This window comes from Podarcis gaigeae (genome assembly GCF_964106915.1).
Source record: "Podarcis gaigeae genome assembly, chromosome: 13".
Taxonomy (NCBI): Eukaryota; Metazoa; Chordata; class Lepidosauria; order Squamata; family Lacertidae; genus Podarcis; species Podarcis gaigeae.
The window spans coordinates 35,679,225-35,699,077 of NC_139689.1; the positions used below are offsets into that span (position 1 = coordinate 35,679,225).

Here is a 19,853-nt window from a genome sequence, read left to right on the forward strand (position 1 = left end):
AACGTAATGAATGAAATCAAAGAGCATGGCTACAATGTTGAGGTCGTGTACATAAAGAAAATCAGAGAGTTAAATTCTAGATGGGTCTCAGAATACAGTGGTACCTTAGTTTTTGAACGTAATTCATTCTGGAAGACCGTTCCCCTTCCAAAACGTTCGAAAACCGAAACCCCAATAGCCGAGAGCTAGGATCTTGCACTCAGCGGAAGCCGCATAGCATGTTCGACTTCCGAGTCTGAAAACCTAAGCATTTACTTTTGGGTTTTCGGCATTCGAAAACCAAAACGTTTGACTTCTGAGACGTTCAAAAACTGAGGTACCACTGTATCTGTCTTATTTCCCCGCTCCCTAGTAGTCATGGTGCAGTTCTTATTCTGGGCTTCTCATGGCTAGACAGACACCCATAATCACAGGTTTCAGGAAGATACAATCAGCAGGGCAACCGGATCCACCAAATTCTCTCTCCAGGTTTTTACTGAGCACTTTATTTTATTTGGTGGGGAAACAAGTTTGACAGTTGTGCACAAAGTGCTGGTGACTCTGCTTTAACTGTGAGCCAACTCTGGATTTCTCCAGAGGCGAGGGCTGTTGTTTTGCATCTCGGAGTCCAGAATACTGACAGAACATGGGACAAGGCAGCTTACACAAGGGGGTGGTGAGGCAGCTTGACTTTCTACTCTTAACTTCTGTGGCTTGGCATGCAACCACATACCTTCCGGGCCTGTCCCCCTGGCTTCTTCTTCTTTTTTAACAAACACCTGGTGTCCAAATTGTTTATCAAATGCCCGCCTTGAAGCCTCTGTGCATTCCAAGCCCTGTCCAAAATTTGCAGCTTGTTCCCAGAGAGTAGATGTCAGAATAGCTAAGGAGAAGGGGGAAGAAAACACCTCAACAGATGAATCCTAACCAGAGGTCAAAGTTTCTCTGGCCAACATCTAGCAGGGAGAGAAGGCACAGGGACAGAGGTAAGTTTTCCCTCTCCCTGCGGTTGTTTATTATTTCAATTTAGATCCTGCCTTTCTGCACATAGCACTCAAGGCAGCTCGCAGTAATAAAAATATAAAAACAATTTTTAAAGTCAATAACAATCTCTGTAAAAGTGAATCACCAATAAAACGAAGAAGAGCAGATAAAACCAATTCTCTCTACTCCTGCATGCCTCAGATTCCTTTTTTTTTCTTCTCGAGAACTTGCGGCAACACAACATTTGAATCGCCAAGAGCACTGTTCGCCACGCTGCCGAGGCATATCAGAGATGGGGTGAAGCAATTTCAGCAGCACAGCCCCTTCTCCCCTAAAGTAAAACAGTTTATGCAAGAAGGAGGACGAACGACTATCAGCACAATCCAGAAATAAATCCTAATGAATTCAATGGGGCTTAACCTCAGCTAAGTGGGGTTGGAACTGCAGCAAAATCAGTAGTTTGTGGCTAACGACAGTACTTTGTCACCAATGTTATAAACTCAAATCTATAATCTAATTACCAAATGGCACCTTAAACCTAGGCTGGGGTTGCCACAATGGAATGAAAGTCTAGGCACTGTTTTCTCTGAGTTGTTGTTGTTGTTTCCATTTCTATACTGCTTTATATTTTAAAGAACAAAATGACAAAGAGGTGTACCACATGTTAAAACATCAAATAAAGCAATCCAGAATAAAACAAATTCAAGCTTCAAGCAAACAATTTCAGATCCTTCTCTAAGTTTTTGCTTTCCCCAGTTGCCAGCCTGGCATCCAGAGATCTCCACATGGTCGCAACTGGACTGCGCCAGTTCCAAAACGCACCTGGCGCCTGGCTAATTTCGAACACTGTCTGTCATCCTTCAACACGGGGGTGCTCAGAAGCAATGGCATACCTTTCCAAGTCCTGGTTTTAATTCCTCCGACACATTTAGCTCCCACACCTCTTCAAAGCTATTTACAAACTTAAATAAAGCACCAGCAGTGTAATCCACGATCCCAAAACTAGCAGAACCAGCAGCCCTATTTAGTCATTACTCACAGAAACAGGCAAGACAAGCGGGGCTACACTTTTAGCCCCACATCTGCTGTCATGTGGTGCCTTCCAACTTCCGACAAGTTCAGAGCAAACCTTTAAGAAATCCTTCCCAAAGTTCAGGGTAAATGTCTGCAGCAGGGCAAGTTACAGTGGACTTACAAAAGCTGGAAGAAACTGCTGGTGGGTGGGCGGGCGGGCGGGCAGCTGAATAAAGGCAAAGCCCTGCAGCCCCTTTGTGCCCTTGTTGTCCCATCATGTGAGTACCAACTGAACAGGACTGCTTAAAACAAACTCTGTACAATTACAACTCAGACTTTAAAAGCCTGAATCTTCAGAATGAATTTTCTGGGTGCACATTCCACAGCACTGGGACTACAGCAGAGCAGACTCTGCCCACAATGGCTGCTGCCCCATAAGGACAGGATCCTTTGCATCACCTTGTGGGCCAAGCTACTGAAACCTATATCCAGGTGAGAAGCCTGTTCTACCTTTACCTGGCGTTAGATGCACATTTTGGATTTTTAGCAGACGGCCAATGTGAACTCCAAACTTATACGTGTCATCGTATCTTCTAAGTTTGCTTCCATAGATTTATTATGTATTGACGCAAGTAATATTTCAGTTCTCCTAAGCATATCGCCAATCAAGTTCTCCAAGAGATCCTGAAAACCAGTCTTTAAAGAGATTATCGTCTCTCCCACTCTATACTATTTGCCATCTTTTCTACAAATGAATATGGAAAACCGCCTTAAACAAAGTTGGTCCATGTAGCTCAGTACTGTTTACACTAACTGGCAAGGGATGCAGGTGGCGCTGTGGTCTAAACCACTGAGCCTCTTGGGCTTGCCGATCAGGTCAGCGGTTCGAATCCCCATGCTGGGGTGAGCTCCCACTGCTCTGTCCCAGCTGCTGCTAATCTAGCAGTGCAAGTAGATAAATAGGTACTGCTGTGGCGGGAAGGTAAGCAGCGTTTCCATGCGCTCTGGTTTCCGTCACGGTGTTCTGTTGCACCAGAAGCAGTTTAGTCATGCTGGCCACATGACCCAGAAAGCTGTCTGTGGACAAACACCGGCTCCCTCGGTCTGAAAGCGAGATGAGCGCCGCAACCCCATAGTCACCCAGGGGTCCTTTACCTGGCAGGTGCTCTTCAGCATTTCACGCAGAACACACTCTCAGCCTTACCTTGAGACTGAACCTGGGACCTTCTACATGCAAAGCAGATGCACTACCACTGAGCTGTGGCCCTTCCTCAAACTATGATGTCTAAACTACAGTTGGCAACGCCATTTCCACCAATGTGGAGGCTTGCCAGAGTTCAAAATAGACTTATGTTCGGCAAGAGCAGGAATGGGAAAACTGTGGCTCTCCAGATAGTGGTGCTAGACTCCAATTCCCACCAGTATGGTAGGGTCAGTTCTGATTAGAATTAAAATCCAGCAATATCAGGAAAGCCACAGCTTCCCCACCCCTGGATTCGAGTCTCATTTTCATTTCTGATGTGGGAAAGTCACCATTTTTAATACAGAGGACATTTCTTCTCCTCAATGTGCACCCATGTGCAATGACTACAGGTATGTCATGTTCTGAACAAGTTTAAGAAACCCACATTTTCTAAGGTATGATAAATCTCCTAACTTAAGTGTCATAAGTTTACCATGGTGAGGGTGCAGGAGAGGCAATTACCGCCTAAACATTAGCGCATGATTTTAATTGGCTACCGTTTCCATTTCAGAGCTGGCTTTTCAGACAAAGCTTTTGAAATGGAGCAGAAACAAATAAGCAAGCACTGATATCTAGAGAACACGGTTGGCTGGACCCAAACAACATTAGCAGAGACAAATGGATCTGGGGACCGCCCACACCAAAGACAGTGAAATCACTCCTAATGTGAAACCTTTAATAAAAGAGATAGGTGTTAGGGACTCAGGAGGGAAGAAAAAAAAAATCACACAAAAATGAGAAGTAGCATATTCCATAGATAATGGGAAGGTGCAAAGGCACTAATGTGAAAGACACAATAGAACCAGTATGGCAAAAGCAAGAGATTTGATGTATAATTAGGAGAAGGATGCACACTGATGAAATAGGAAAAGGAGTTTGAACGTCAAGCTGTAAAAGAAGCCAAAGAAAAAACACTGCTCCATTTATAAGGAGGATTACTTAGCAGGCCGGAAAGGAAAATTGCTGTTAATGCTGTTCTTCAGCGTTGCCAGAGCTATATAATTTGGTATAAAGCTGTTGCTAAAAGAGAATGAGAGACAAACGTACCAAAAAGAGAGGGATGGGGAGAAGAGGTAAAGGTGAAATGGCACCTAGCTGTATCCCTATGGAAGCAGCAACCTATGATGATCGGCGGCGGCAATGCTTTTGGCTGATCTTGGTGGCTAAAAAATGCCCACATGTTTCACCCTTCTTGGAGCAGCAGGGAATACAGCTCAACCAAATGTAGTTGCAAAGGGGAAAGAACCAAACCAAAAGGACAGATGGAAGGTAACAGCATGGAGCACATTTGACTCTAAACATGCATGCCTTGCCAACATATTTTCAGACTTCATGGAAAGTACTTGGTGCATCTTTCAAAAGCAAAGTTTCCCCAAAGTGGATTTGGAATTTGGTGTGTGTGCACATTTGAATTTTCAACACTTTGGCTTCACTACAGCCCTGAAATGGATAAGGACCCCACACCTACTATTTACATGGAGAGAAATCTCCTGCAGAAACAGCTGGGGGTATTTCTATTAGATCAGGGTCCTCCTGTATGATGGATGTGTATATTTAGTTGAATAAACTGAATAGAGTAAAAGATTATGAGTCATTGGGGGGAGTGTGCATGTATGAACTTATTTCTAGTTGCTATTTTGTTAATATTGTTTTATTAGATTTGTAAATGCCTTATTTATCTGTTAAACATATAATATGACTTAGGCTGCAATTGTGATGTTTGTCTTATTTTTTAATTGCTGGTTTGTTAATAGTGTTTCATAGATTGCAATTGCTTTGATGATTTGTTAATTATATGATTTACGATGTTTTTGTGATGTTCCATTATATTGTTGTTATTTACGGTTTGTAAGCCAAGTCATTTGAATAGGAAGAAATACAATCAATTGACTTCTCGAATGACAGTCATGTTCAGTGTTAGAAACTCAGATATATAATCTAATTGCCAAATGGCACCTTAAACCTAGGTTGTGATTGCCACAATGGAATGTCTCAGTGCCATTTTTTGTTTGCAGTGGAATTATTTATCATTTCTATACTACTTTATATTTTATAGAACAAATCTCAAAGCAGTTCACAACACATTGAAACATCAAATAAAACAATAATTCAAGCTTCAAGAAAAATATTTCAGATCCTTCTCTACGTGACATTTTGCTTTCCCCAGTTGCCAGCCTGACATCCAGAGATCTCCACACGGTCCCAACTGGACCTGCGCCAGTCACAAAACGTACTTGGCTAATTTCTAACACTGGTTGTGTTATCTGCAACAGACGAAGTCAGTGGTTCTCAACCTGTGGGTCCCCAGATGTTGTTGGACTACAACTCCCATCATCCCTGAGCTCTGGCCTTGCTAGCTAGGGGTGACGGGAGTTGTAGTTCAACAACATCTGGGGACCTACAGGTTGAGAAAGGCTGGACTAAGTCTTAGAGCCCCTTAAAGATCAGCTTCATCTTTAAGGTGCCCCAACACTGTATTTTTGTTTTCAGAATTCATGACCTGGTAACACTGTGATCACTGGGTAGAGAAGCAGATGCCTTGAATCAAAGAAGGAGAAAGGCATTCCTCTCTTTAATGCATCAGCAAATAAGTTATTCTTTCCACCACCTCCTACCAGAAGTGTACCCTTTGGCAAAGTGAAGTTACACAAAAACCTCCAGTAGGACAAGTGCATCCTTTTAACATTCCACACCCAATAAGGATCTTTACAGATGCAGAGAAAAAATCTGAAGGCTCTATCAGGGCAAGCTGCAGTTCAAGAGAAAATACAGTAAAACATAAGCAGCAAGTGCTCAAATGCCCTAAGGAACACGCCTATCTGGCAAGAAAGAGATTGCGGGGTCCAAAATTAAACACACAAGACTCAGAGCGAGAAGTTGGCCTGGCTCCAGCAAATGTTAAGAAAAGCTCTTATGTGGGGATTGCCACATTAACTTCAGCGTCACAGAGCTGTCTTGGAAGGTAATAAAGTGATCCACATATGTGAAGCTGTGTGTGCGCACACGTTCCTCAGGACCTGGCCAACAAAAAGGGTGTTAATCAGCTCCTCAGTTGCAATATATCAAGTATCTGTAGTTAAAGTTGCTGAGGTTGCAGGCTACATTTGGGGAATCACGTGGGATTTCGATCTATATAACAGCTGCATTTAAGTCAGTGGTTCCCAAACCTTCTTCCCATAAACCGCTTGAAAATTGCTGAGGGTCTGGGTGGACCACTTAATAATTTTTCAGCCTTTTGTAGCAATTGTGGTGCACTTGCCAGGTGCTTTATGATCTTCAATTGTATTTTTACAAGGCACAGACCACCTGAATGAAACTTGTGGACCAGTATGGGAAACCCTGATTTAAGTAATCTGTGAGTTCAGTGATAATCAGTTCCAAAGTTAACAATTTCTTAGGAAACACTCATTTTTGACAGTGTGCCTTTAATTACTGGCCTTCACCAGGTTCTCCAAGTACTTACTGGGAAAACTGGGTAGGTTGAGGAGGCAACTACCGTATTTTTCGCTCTATAACACGCACCCGACCATAACACGCACATAATTTTTAGAGGAGGAAAACAAGAAAAAAAATATTCTAAACGAAACAGCGGATGTATGATTTTTGTGATTCATGCTGTGGCCACAGACATGTGATCTGACGGTGAGTTTGGGGTAGCCCAATGCAAAAATCCTGAGGATCCATGTGGATCCGTGCTTTGTAACCATGTTTTAAGTGGGGAGGGAAGGAAAAGCACTCAAGGAACAAGGAACATGCGTGGGGTGGGTGGAGAAGGATGCTGTTAATAATGCAGAAGAGGGGTATAAGAGAAGGCTCCTTTCCTCTCCCGCTTTGCTCCTTTAAAGCAAGCAGGATCTCTGTCCCTCTCTCCTCCCCACTCAGCGGCTCTTCTCCCGCTTTGCTGTTTCAAAGCGAGCCACGGAGGAGGGAAGGAAGGGGAACCATGGATCCTCTGCTCACGACTGCAGCAGATCCCCCTGCCATCCGTAGGCATTCGCTCCATAACAGGCACAGACATTTCCCCTTACTTTCTAGGAGGAAAAAAGTGAGTGTTATGGTGCAAAAAATACGGTATATTAATCCTTCAGTGATACAGAAATTCAACTAAACCTTTATGATTTCTTGACAGCTAACACACAGCCCTCTCAGTTGCCAATATCAGGCAGGTGAATGATCAACATTTGTGACACTGAAATCTTGTAGGAGGCCTGTTGGTTGGTTGGTTGGTTGGTTGGTTGTTAAAATGGCTTCTAAGCATTTAAATGGGGGGGGGGGAGTAGTGGGACTTGGGCCCTCCCCTCCTTCACTTGCCAAAGTGGGTTTCTAGTAGTTTAAATCAGCTAGAAAAGGAGAGCTTCCAGATTAAATCTAAACTAAATGAGCAATATATTCCAGAAAGTTCCCTGTATTTTGGGCTAGCTGGCCACTCAACTTAGCAACCAGTGTTAGAAACTCAGATATATAAGCTAGGCGCCAAATGGCTCCTTAAACCAGGGTTGCAGTCACCAAAACAGAATGCCTAGTTGCCATTTTGGGGTCAGACAGCTTGAAAGTCATATTTTTCAATACAATTTTTGGGTTTCTGAAATTCGTTCTGATTGCGCAGATAAAATATAACGGACAGAGTTCTACAGGATGTGTTGCTAGTGTGTGAAAACAGTCCATACCCAAGGATCCCCAGGCATGCACTTCCAAATGGTGGTTACGTCAGGCACCATTCTGGAGCCCAGGCATCTTCACTTGGTTCCAAGTGGCCAATTGTCAGGTGCAAAATGTGCCTGGCAAATTTCAAACACTGTTAGCAAGTATAAAGAATCATGTCAAAGACTGTAATATTAATCATATGTAAAGATAGCAGACAATGGACCAAATGCAGGAACATTTTGAGAGAATTCACAAAGATGAAAATCTGAGGCATTCCTCTGAAGCAACTGTTTTGGTACTTGTTTAATGATGCTCAAGTACAATTCAGATGTGCAGGTGATACCATGTGCCAGATACAGGTACATGCATCTATAAATCACAGCTTTCCCCTTTAAAACGTGTGAGCATGGAGAAATTGGGTACCTGGCTCCAATAGATGCAAATATGGCATCTTCCCAAACTGTCAGCGCCACTTCTCCACTGAAAAATGCTGGCAGGTCGTGATCAGGTTGCAGGGAATAAAAGGGGAAAGATGGGCTCAAGCCTTCCCACACTCATCACTGAAGACAGGGAGACTGCAAAAGTGGTGGGCATGGGAAAGGGTTAAGCACTCCCACTCCTGTCTACAACTACTTCTGTACAAATCACACACTCTCTCTCAATGCTACTCTGAAAAAGAGAAATAGAGGCAGCTGGGGCTTGGAAACACGACCTGGTGACAACGTGTAGTTCCCCCACCCCCATTCTTCTTCTTTTGTATATTTTTATAACTAATTAGCAAAATATTATAACAGCCACATGTTGCTCCAGCTTAAGAAAGCAAACATTCTTCGCAAGCCCTGCAGTTTTGCAGGGTTTTCATGAGCCATCATTAAACCAGGCTAAAAAAAAAAAAGAATGCAGCCTAATGGATATTTAATTTATACCCTCAGATGAGAACTCCAAGTGTTCTCCTGCAAGGCTCCAGTATTTCAGCTGTTTCCCAAAATGTCTTGATTCAGGACAACCTGCTGCTCTTCTTCTGAACTAAGCACAGCAACTCTCTAGTGCCTACTTGTGTTCAGACTTTGACACAAGTTCTTTCCCTTAAGCCGTGCTAACTTATTTTGCGGCGTTTAGCCAACTCACTTTTTGCAAGCTACAAATGAGTATTTCTACTTCTTTTCCATCTGCAGAAGAGCTATGACCTATTACTACCACTGCACATTGATTCAGAGTCAGTGCTTCTGTGGTTACCTTGACAAAAGACCTTACAATCTATTATGTGTTAGACAAGACAGAGGTGGAAGGGAGAGGTTACGGATGGAGAAACTGTGATTGAGAAAGAGGTTTGCTAGAGCAGTCAATGAAGGGAGATGGAGTTGCTTGAAGGAGGCGCAGGAGGCATAGGGAACAGAATGAAAGAAGGAACAGAGAGGAAAAAGCAAAGAGTAACTCAGGGGTCAGCAACCTATGGATCATTGGCCACAAATGGCCCACGGGATTGTTTAAATGGCCCACGAGCCGCCCCCGAACCAAGCCGCCCACCTGGTGAGTCCCCGCGCTCTGCGCTAAACCGGTGCAGCGCAGTGCAGGGACTCGCTTTCGCGGTGCCAGAAATTGTGGGTGCATGCGCGATCCAGCCCACAGAGGGATCTCCCCTGGAGTGAAGCAGCCCAGGCGAGGTAAACATTGCTGACCCCTGGAGTAACAATAGACTATGTAGAGCAGCCTTTCTCAACGTGTGGGTACCCAGATGTTGTTGAACTACAACTCCCACCGCCTCTAGCTACCTCCCATCTCAGGGATGATGGGAGTTGTAGTCCAACATCTGGGGACCCACAGATTGAGAACCGCTGACATAGAGAAAGTGAAAGAGGTGGAGAAATTATACACACACCCTATATGACACCCTATAACATAAAAAGTACTCTTTATTTATTTACAATAAATAAGTAAAAAATTAACTGGAATTAACTGGTAAATAAATATAAAGGAAAATAAAACAATTAAGTTGGAGGACCTACATAAATACCACACAGAAAGTACAGCAGACACATTCCAAATTAAAACAGTGTTTGAAAAAGAGCCTGAGGCTAAGGTATTTAAAGGTCTGGATGAACAAAGAGGTCTTCACCTGGCCCAGGAAAGACCATGACACCAGGCAGGGTTATTTCACAACCTCTCACTGGTGGTTACCCGCCACAATTCATTTGGCAGCAAGAACTTCCAGGTTCAGGGAGATACGTGGAAGGATTGAAGCAGCAGATCTGTGAGGAGTAGCCAAAGTACAGGGAGCTGATGGAAAAGGATATTGTGATCACAGCAATTGGAGAAAGATGGATTTAGCAGAGGCATTTCAAACTGACTGGAGAAAAGGAGAGACAGCAGGAGGGGAGGCAAGCAAGGAGGCAATTTTATTTTATGTATTGGTTTTCTTTCAAGCGCTGATACCTGTACAGAGCCCTCTTGACTGGGCAAGTTAATCTAAACTAAATAATGTTTGTTCTGGCTGGCTGAACTAACTGGTCCCAGCGGAGGGTCTATATCAACTTTGCCTTCCCAATACAGAAGTATCTGAAGTGAGTGGGAGAAGAGTTATCACAATTAAGGGATAACTAAATGGGCATTTATCTCTTTCTATATTGTAGCAGGAGGAGGCTGGAACTGGGGCGAGCTGACATGTTGTGAGTTATTTATAGTAGAGCCACAGCCAAGAAGTTGGACATCTTGGCTTTCACTCGTTTAGAATGTGGGCTCCCAGAACATGACTCTTGTTTAATAGTATGAAAAGGTGTCCCTTCCCAAAGCCTTTTGATGAGCCAGGCTACAAATCTAAAACTCTTGCCCAGGCCAGAGTGGCTGGGGAAACCCAGCCAGATAGGCATGGTATAAATAAATTATTATTATTATTATTATTATTATTATTATTATTATTAAACAAGTTAGCTACCGCTAGATTTTCCCTACACTAGGACTGGGTGATATCTGCTTTCCAACATTGTAGTATCTTGCTAGCTAAACTTTGCGGTATGGCGGTATATTAAGATGTCAGAAAGGAGGCGGGGAGGAAGAAAGCAGTTGCTGGTCAGAAATGTTTGGCATCACCTTGCAACAGCTTCTGCCTCTTCCTGGCAAGGCTAGGTGGGCGGCGCCGCGCCAGGTGGAGTGCTCACTCCTACGATAGGCTCGCTGCGGCACAGTCCCGCTTGGCGCAAGGAGGAACAGAGGGAGGAGGTAGCCTGCCAGTGCTTGTGCAGACAGGGAAATAAATGAAGGCATTGGCTGGCTGGCTGGCAAGCCACACTTTTTAGGCTGGCGGTTGGGCTGCGGAGGGAGGGAGTGGGTTAGCAGAGGCGACTATCATGTGGCCTGATTGAAGTGTGTGGTGTTGGCTGTGAGCAGGGTTGGGGGGATTCGGGATACACTGCCGGATTGGAAATTCTGAAATCAGTCTCATGATTTTAACTTTAAATTGTGGTTTCAGGCAATGTATTGATACCTCGCCCAGGCCTACCCTGCACTAGTGAGAATATGTGCAGTGCTCCTTGAGAATTCACACATCTCCAATTCTCTAGGACTAGGAGCATTTCCACATCTAAATGCAGTGCAGAAGGCAAGTAGAAACTCAAGAAGAATGCATCCTTGGCAAATAGCTTTCTAGCCTTTCTGAAATATGTATGAGTCACAACAGAAATCATTCCCAGTCAGGGTTGTTTTTTTTATTTTGGTTGGTTTGTTTTTTGCCTGTTTACTTATTTTAATGGAATGCAAAATCACCCTGCTTTTCTCTAAAAAAGAGATCCTGGACAGGTATAGAAGAGCGAGCACACACACACACACACACACACACACACACCCCTTGCCAATACAGCCACTTGTATGACACAGGATGGCTTGAATGGTTAATCTGTCATGCTACTTATCCCTCAATCTTATCTTTCAACTGTTCCCAGGCAGTGGATGAGTAGCTATTGGCAAGAGAATGGTAGCCCCCAACAGCAGGCCAATATGTAGGGGTGGGATCACACCATGTAGGCGGAGCTCACTGCAGGGACACTACAACAAGCCTTAGTAGCCACCATTATTTTTCCTCTGACCAACAATTCCTGCCCCTGCATTTTTCATTTATCCTACCCAGTGTAAGCGCTATAATATCATGCAACTTAGTAGTGAGGGTTGCCATCATAACTCACAGTAGTCAGGGAGAGGGCAGCACTTAGAAGTCACCATTATGTTAGGCCAGTAGTAATGAGAAGGAGAAAAGGAAGTTTAGCGTGTAAAGCTTTTTTCCTTTTTTCTTTTTTTAAAAAAGTTAGCAAACATTTAAGAGCCTCTGGTGTTGTCTCATTTGCAGGCCACAATGTATCTAGTGCTCTACTGCCTAAAGCAATTTAATTAGTCCTTGATCTCACAGTAAGAGGCAAGCAACAAAACACTGGATTTTTCTGTAGCACAGACCCCTCAAGAACAGTGGCACAAAATGCAGAACTTTGGAAAGGGACAGCATGGGATCTTACTACTCTATTAGATCCATCAGACAAGTCACACCACCAAAGCCATGCCCTAAAACGTGAACTGATGCTAGTTACTTAGCAAATCCAAGACATGAACTGCTGCTGATTACTTAGCAAATCCATTTACTAAGCAAATACCCAGGGGCGGAAGACCTCTGGCCTGCAGGCTTCTCCACTGGGCCCACAAGAGGGCCAAACATATTTAACACCTGGCAGGTGTGAGGCAGGTGTAGACACAGATGGGCCGAAAGGGGGTTTGCAACCACTAATCAGTAGTAGCACCACCACTATCAAAGTTTTATGCAAAGCCCCATGCAAGACCTGATTTGAAAGACCTGAAAATCAGCTGTTCATCAGTGTTTGCAAAATGCAGCGCCTTTGCCAACACGCGGTTGGACCTCTAACTGCTTTGGAAAAAAGTGGGTCATCTAATGCCATTGTGACATCAGTTGACTGGCATGTGGGCAGCCCTGCCCTCTTGTCAAACGGCCAGTAGAGAGTAGGGGTCATAAGGATCCAGCCCACCAACAGAATGCACTTCCCCATCTTTGACTTATGCCGTATCTACTTACTATGGTTTGCTGCTTGTATATCCAAGGGGAGCCCTAATTACACAGACACAGAAAGAACCAAACTATACACATCTGTTAAGTTAACCATAAGCAGAACTATAGGATTTGATCCAATCCATTTATTGTATTTAGGGGGGTGGGGGTGGATGTATAATCGAGTGAACAAAGCAGTCAATAGATTAAAGCTCACCTCAGCTACATTTGGGTGCAATACTAAGCCACAAAATAGCGTATGCTTAAGCACACCGGGTGGGACGTGTGGGTGGCGCTGTGGGTAAAACCTCAGTGCCTAGGACTTGCTGATTGTAAGGTTGGCGGTTCGAATCCCTGTGGCGGGGTGAGCTCCCGTCGCTCGGTCCCAGCTCCTGCCCACCTAGCAGTTCGAAAGCACCCCTAAGTGCAAGTAGATAAATAGGTACCGCTTTATAGCGGGAAGGTAAACGGCGTTTCCATGTGCTGGCTCGCCAGTTGCAGCTTCGTCACGCTGGCCACGTGACCCGGAAGTGTCTTCGGACAGTGCCGGCTCCCGGCCTCTTGAGCGAGATGAGCGCGCAACCCTAGAGTCAGTCACGACTGGCCCATACGGGCAGGGGTACCTTTACCTTTACCTTTTTAAGCACACCGGGCGCAAACTGTGTGGTGAGGCAAGCAGGTCGGAGTGCTCCAGTTTCACACCTCCTTCAGTCAAGCAAACCACAGAACAGATAGTTCAGCATTGCACCTGAACCAGCAGGTGTTTCTCCCAAACAAACCACAACTGGGAAGCCAAGGGAAAAACTATGGCTTTCCCAATCGTAGCTGATCTGGAGAGAAACTTCCAAGTGCTGGTTTGGATGCAATGCTATAAACCAGCTGCTCTGTGGTAAGAGAGGAGCAAAGTGGGGAAGCTCAAGCTGCAGGCACCAGCACACAGCTTGTGCACTGTATTTTAAACAGACCATCCTATGTGGCTTAGCACTGTGTCTGAACACAGCAACTTTGTGGTCTTGAGTAAAGTCACTTATCTCTCAACCTCCATTTCCTATCTAGAAAAGGCAAGCAGCAACAACCTCCCCTCCCAGGTCTCTTGGAAGTGCAAAGGCTATGGAGCAGTTTGAATTATTAGAAGCATTCTCAGATTGATAAATAGCAGGAAGCACTAGCAGCAGGGCAGGCCTTATTTTTCACCGCAAATTTGCTTGAATTTCAGTTACAAGAACCATCTTAGCAAAACTGTATTCACATGGCTTAGCATAAGTTCTTGCAAATTAGATGGCAGCTCCTAAAAAAAAATAGTAGTCTGCCTTTCCATATACAGTGGTACCTCGGGTTACATACGCTTCAGGTTACAGACTCCGCTAACCCAGAAATAGTAAGAACTTTGCTTAAGGGTTAAGAAATTTGCTTCAGAATGAGAACAGAAATCGTGCTCCAGCGGCATGGCAGCAGCTGGAGGCCCCATTAGCTAAAGTGGTGCTCTAGGTTAAGAACAGTTTCAGGTTAAGAATGGACCTCCAGAACTAATTAAGTACTTAACCCGAGGTGTCACTGTATATAGGTTAGTTATATATATCACATCAATGGCTTAGATAAACTACTGTTTTAGATTTCACAAACGCTTCCTTGCCCAATCACCTACCTTTAGCCGCTGGCTGAGTTACTATGGTACATAACACATTCAAAAATATTTTGTTCTGAAGTTCGGGATGGGCGGGCAAGGATCATCCCGTCAATTTTGGCATGCTAGGGTCTAATAGATCAGTGGAAGGGACAATCTGGATTATACTGTCCCTCAATCTGGACTCAACAACCACCTAAAATGGTGGTGGTTCTCAAAGTATAAGGCAAACCTTCCAGAGGAGGTCACGTTCTTCCCCAACGCCTCCTGACTTACATCACTGGCATTCACTGACCAATTCTCCATTAAAGCAGCTTGTTCAACTGCCCAGGGCAATTGTTAGAGATTACACATGTGGACAGGTGTCTAACCTGTCTATGCTGCTGGGCTGTATCATTTCAGACTGCAGATGAGGATTAAATGCCTGAATGCTTCCCCACAGAAAATACTCTACAACACATTCAGAACTATTATATCAGGAAAGAGATTATAAGCTAGTCTTCTCCCTGACACACTTGCACTGAATGTGAAGGGCCTATTCTTTTAAGCGGGAGAGTATTCAAACATTTGATTCCACATACAGTCTCAAATGGTACAGCACAGAAGCAGATAAAGCATGTGAAACTTCTACAATAGCTCTCTGCATCAGGTGTTAAAAGGAAAGCATTTCAGGCGAGTTTCTGTTCCAAGCAGTGTTAGAAACTCAGATAAATAAGCTAATCGCCAAATAGCAGCTTAAACCTAGGTTACAGTTGCCACAACAGAATGTCTAAGCCCCATTGCCCCCCCCATGAAATTTATTCTTCTTTTCATTTCTATACCATTTGATATTTTAAAGAAAAAAATCTCAAAGCAGTTTACACACAGCACATTAATACATCAAATAAAACAATCCAGAAAAAAAAATTTCTAGATTCAAGGTAAAATATTTCAGATCCTTCTCTAAGGGGCATTTTGCTTTCCATATATATATATATATATATATATATATATATATATATATATGCAGGTTTTGGTGTCCTCGGGTGTCTTCCCGTGTAAAAGTTGGGGTGTCTAGGCGACGTTTCGACGAGGTCTCACTCGTCATCTTCAGGCTGGTGCTTTCGGCTTCTTGTTACTGGAAGAAGCCGAAAGCACCAGCCTGAAGATGACGAGTGAGACCTCGTCGAAACGTCGCCTAGACACCCCAACTTTTACACGGGAAGACACCCGAGGACACCAAAACCTGCATTCCTGTACCCGTGAAAATCTACGAAAGCAAATATATATATATATATATATCCAGCTGCCCCATAGCAGACGTACCCTAGGAAGCCAGTGTGATGTAGTGGCTGGACTAGGACCTGGGTTAATCCCTACTCAGTCATGAAAATCACTGGGTGACCTTGGGCCAGTCATAACCTCCTAACCTACCTCACAGGGTCATTGTAGGGATTGACTGAGGAGAGGAGTGAACCATGTACCCCCTGGAGAAAAAGGTAGGATATTAACGCAATAAGTAAGGTCTTCTGCTTAAGAAAGCTGGAGAGGCCAGCCAGCTAGAGATGTCAGTCGCCAACCTGGCAACCAGAGATCTCCATGTGGTCACAACTGGAGCAGCTCCAGTCAGAAAACGTGCCTAGGGAGTTTCTAACACAAATTCCAACATCCTCTTAACCCCCTGCCCCATCCTTTTCTTACAGTATGTTTGGAGAAGGGTGAGAGTTGCCACCCAGCAAGTCAGACTCCTTCAGTTTGGTCTGTTATGTACCTTGGAATGTTCAGGCAACCGACACTGATCTGTTTCCTAATATGCCAAAGGGAATTCTACATTCTCTAGGCCAACTGCCTTCCCACTTTGAATACATTTTTGAATTATGCTTTGGTAGTTGTAAGCCCACCATTTTACAACACAGCTTTTAGCTTGGAACATCCCTGACTCATTAGCGGTCCACAGAACAGGCAACCTACTCCTGTACAGCAGCCATTATTCCAGACCTTTTAAGACAGTCCTCCAAATAACTTTACCGAATTACTAGTTCACACTATTTTTTCCCCACTAGCTTTGCTGCCCACACATGTCAATGTTAATGATGCTTGGCTGAAAAGAAAATAAGAACCACTTTACAAAACTTCCTTGCCTGATCACTTGGAAGCAATTCATACCCATCATGGGTGCCTAGCTGAGTGGCTATTTTTAAAAAACCCTGCTTTTAACTTATCACTCCCACCCTCTCTGCATGCCATGCAGTTGGTAACTTACCCATAAATCCCCTCACAGCTTGGTGAGAAATGCTGACAAGAGTGATTTGGTATGATCCTAGCACATCATCATCTCTTCCATCAACTCCTTGTTCCAGTAACACTTTACTCTTAGGTTTCTCTCTACTCTCACCCACTTCCAAACATAACTGACTGAGCTAAGCTTTCTCCAAAGAAGTATGCCAAAATACCATGGTAAGGCACACTGAGAGATTTCACACTCACATCTTAGTTAAGATCCTCTTCCCAGAAGTACCATCAGAGCCTAAGTCTCAAAATATTTAGCAAGTGATGGACGATCTTCGTTTAGCCAAGTGGTCATATGAATGAGTAACGAATGTGCTTTTAACAGGTGTGGGTTTGGGGTTTTTTCGTGGAGGGTATGTCCAAATGGAGCCTTTTTAATATTAAATGCTGTTATACATTCAGAACTTTTGGGGATTGGGTGGCTTAAAAGTCTAAAATCTCCTGATTATCAGTTTGCTTTGCACACAACCTTTTATTAAGTACACTCAGTTGCTTATTTTGGCTGTGCCGCCAGATGGTTTGAAAACAGTTTGGATGAGTTACATAGGTGCTACAACAACATAAGCAAGGCAGCACTTTTGTAAGTCTAAAAAAGGCACAGCAACAACAAAGACTGGAGGTGCTGACAACTTCTACATGTGATGGTTTGTCCAGACGTTACGATGGTCAGTTTCAATACAGGAGAAGAGATTCCTATGCCTTCAGTAGCTGCAGAGCAGAAAAACTTTCAGCAGCTGTAGCTTTACCCATTACTACAATACTGTGACAGCTGAAGCTGCAAAAAAATTCTCCCTCATATGCAACTACCACACAACAAAGGAGCCACTTTTGATTCTTAATCTAGTTAGTCCATTTATCTGCTCTCTCAGACCTCTGGGAGTAATGGTAAGTTAAACTGTGAAATACCTATTATGCCTCTCTTCTTTTTCTTCCTTTCAGAATCGAACTCACTGCACCGCATTCATCATGAAAATTATCACTCTTTACTGGATCAATGAATGGGGCGGCAAAGTATATGAAAAGGGCCTCTATTTTGTTTTCTACCTCTTTCCACCTCAAAAGCTCTCTAAGTTTTCAAAAGTAAACTTACACATTCCACAACTCCATCTGACTTGTGTAGTGGTGGAGATTTTAGAACAAGAGAGGGAACTCAAGAGCCAACTCATGTAAACCTGTCACAGGGAACACCCACCCATTCATTGGCATGATCTCTGATCCTAAAGTTTTCGATCCCTACAAACAAAAAACAAAACAAAACTTGATGCTATCATTACCATTTTAACAGGTGTGCGAAGTAGAAGCCCTTACCCACAGACTACCTGGCTTTTTTCTCCCCCACCCTCCAGGCTTTTACCAGTGATTTCACACCATGTCTCCCAAATCCAAAACCAAAACTCATTGGACCATACAAGATCCCAGTCAAGGTTTCAAGGATCAAACGCCACCACTCCAGACAATTCCTTTATTAACAGATCTATCTCTCCCAACCACTTTTTCCATCATTCAGTTAGAGGGGGTGGGGGTGTATCAGAAGGATGGAGCTCTTACCTGTTGGCCTCAGTAAGTAACTTCTGCCACTTTGTTCGCTATCAGAATAATCAGGGGTGGTAGGCCAGTGACCCAGGCAGGTGAGGTGAGTGGGGTATTAACGTAGGCAAAAAAAGACAACCCCCTCCCTCTCTACTCCCCCATCATTCCTGGCCCCCTTCTTCCTTTCCCCTTGTGAAAGCTTAGCAACAGCACTCGCGGCTCACTATTTGGCAGCATGTCTCCTCTTGCAATTCTTTCCCCCTTGCGCAGCTGCGGAGGATCATTATTCCGCAAGGCCCCTGCAGCAACATTATGCGCAAGCGCAACAGGAAAGGGATAGGAGGTGCGGGAGGGGGGAGAGAAGATGGGAGAAGGGAAGCCAGGAAGCTGCAGGATGTGGCTGTTGCCCTTCCACTCCCCTTTGCGCAGGCGCAGTGGGGCGGCGTGATACAAAACTTTTCGCGCCGCATGCGTGCCCTGAACCTCACGTGCGCCGCCTTCTCCCGCACGACGCCGAGTGCACAGTAAGGCGCCTGCGCAGCTCCCCGGCAACCGTTTGAACCCAAGACGCATGCGCCTGCGGTTCCAGCGGCACAGAAACCACACAGCGAGCGCATGCGCACCTCTCGCCCGAGGCTTCTTTCTCTCTGCCCCGCCCCTTCTCCCTGCGTCAGGCCTTTCCAGCTCATTATCTTGCGGCCGGTCGCCCGCGGCCGTTAATATACGTCTCCCTTTGTCCCTACGGCACGGCGAACCACATCCGTCGCCCTTTCCACCTCACCTGACAGCGATATGCGGTAGCTGCGACCGTCCCCTTGTGGTCTCCTCATAGCGCCCTGACCTGACACATCCGGGACTCTCCCGTGACGTCGCCACGACGCTTCATTCACTCAACAGGAGGAGGGGAGGTATTGCGCATGCGCCGCAAGGGACCTTCCCTGGAAAGAAAAATTGGCGGGAAAAACAGCAATTCGTCGAAATGCTGATTTGAGATTAACGGGGTGGGGAAGCATAAAGGAGAGGTGCGGCAGGCGGACGGTGCACAGTTGTTCCTCAGATGCGTTTAAAACCCCTGGCTTCCTATTCTGAGTGACTACACGTGTTGTGTACGAGTTACATATGTCAAAAGCACAACTATTTAAGTGCAGACCCTCCAACATTTCTCTGATAAAAATAGGGTCGTCCTATTCTATTTCTTCTATTAATATTATGAAATTTTATTTATTTGGTTTTTCAAATTAAAATTTTACAGTCACATATCCAACATACAACATAAAAACAAGATGCCAAAGAATCTGGACTTTCTTCCTACCCTTTGGGGGTCCTGTTGTTAGTCATTTCCTCCTGTATCGTTTATGATAATCCAAATCTTTTACATCTCCAATATATCCAAAATTCACCATTAAACTAAAAGTGTTATTCCAATCCTGCTAACGATTTAAACTGTTTACAATGCTTTTTAAGATAAATTATAAATTTTCCCAATTCCTTGTTAAAATTTTGGTCTTCATGATTTCTGATTCTTC

The 19,853-nt window shown here is 44.3% G+C and overlaps 1 protein-coding gene across 3 annotated transcripts in view; it reads right to left on the reverse strand.

Annotated features, from left to right (window-relative positions):
• Positions 1-19,238, reverse strand: part of SPOP (speckle type BTB/POZ protein) — a 51,127-nt gene extending 31,889 nt beyond the window's left edge. The window contains exon 1 of one of the 3 annotated variants that reach the window (XM_083709720.1): positions 19,109-19,238. The gene's annotated coding sequence lies outside the window, so the exon portion shown is untranslated. Of the gene's footprint in view, positions 1-18,345; positions 18,728-18,815; positions 18,849-19,108 lie in introns of those variants that run through there. The other 2 variants (XM_083709721.1, XM_083709723.1) reach the window with 2 other exon arrangements.
• Between the last annotated feature and the right edge of the window lie 615 nt (positions 19,239-19,853).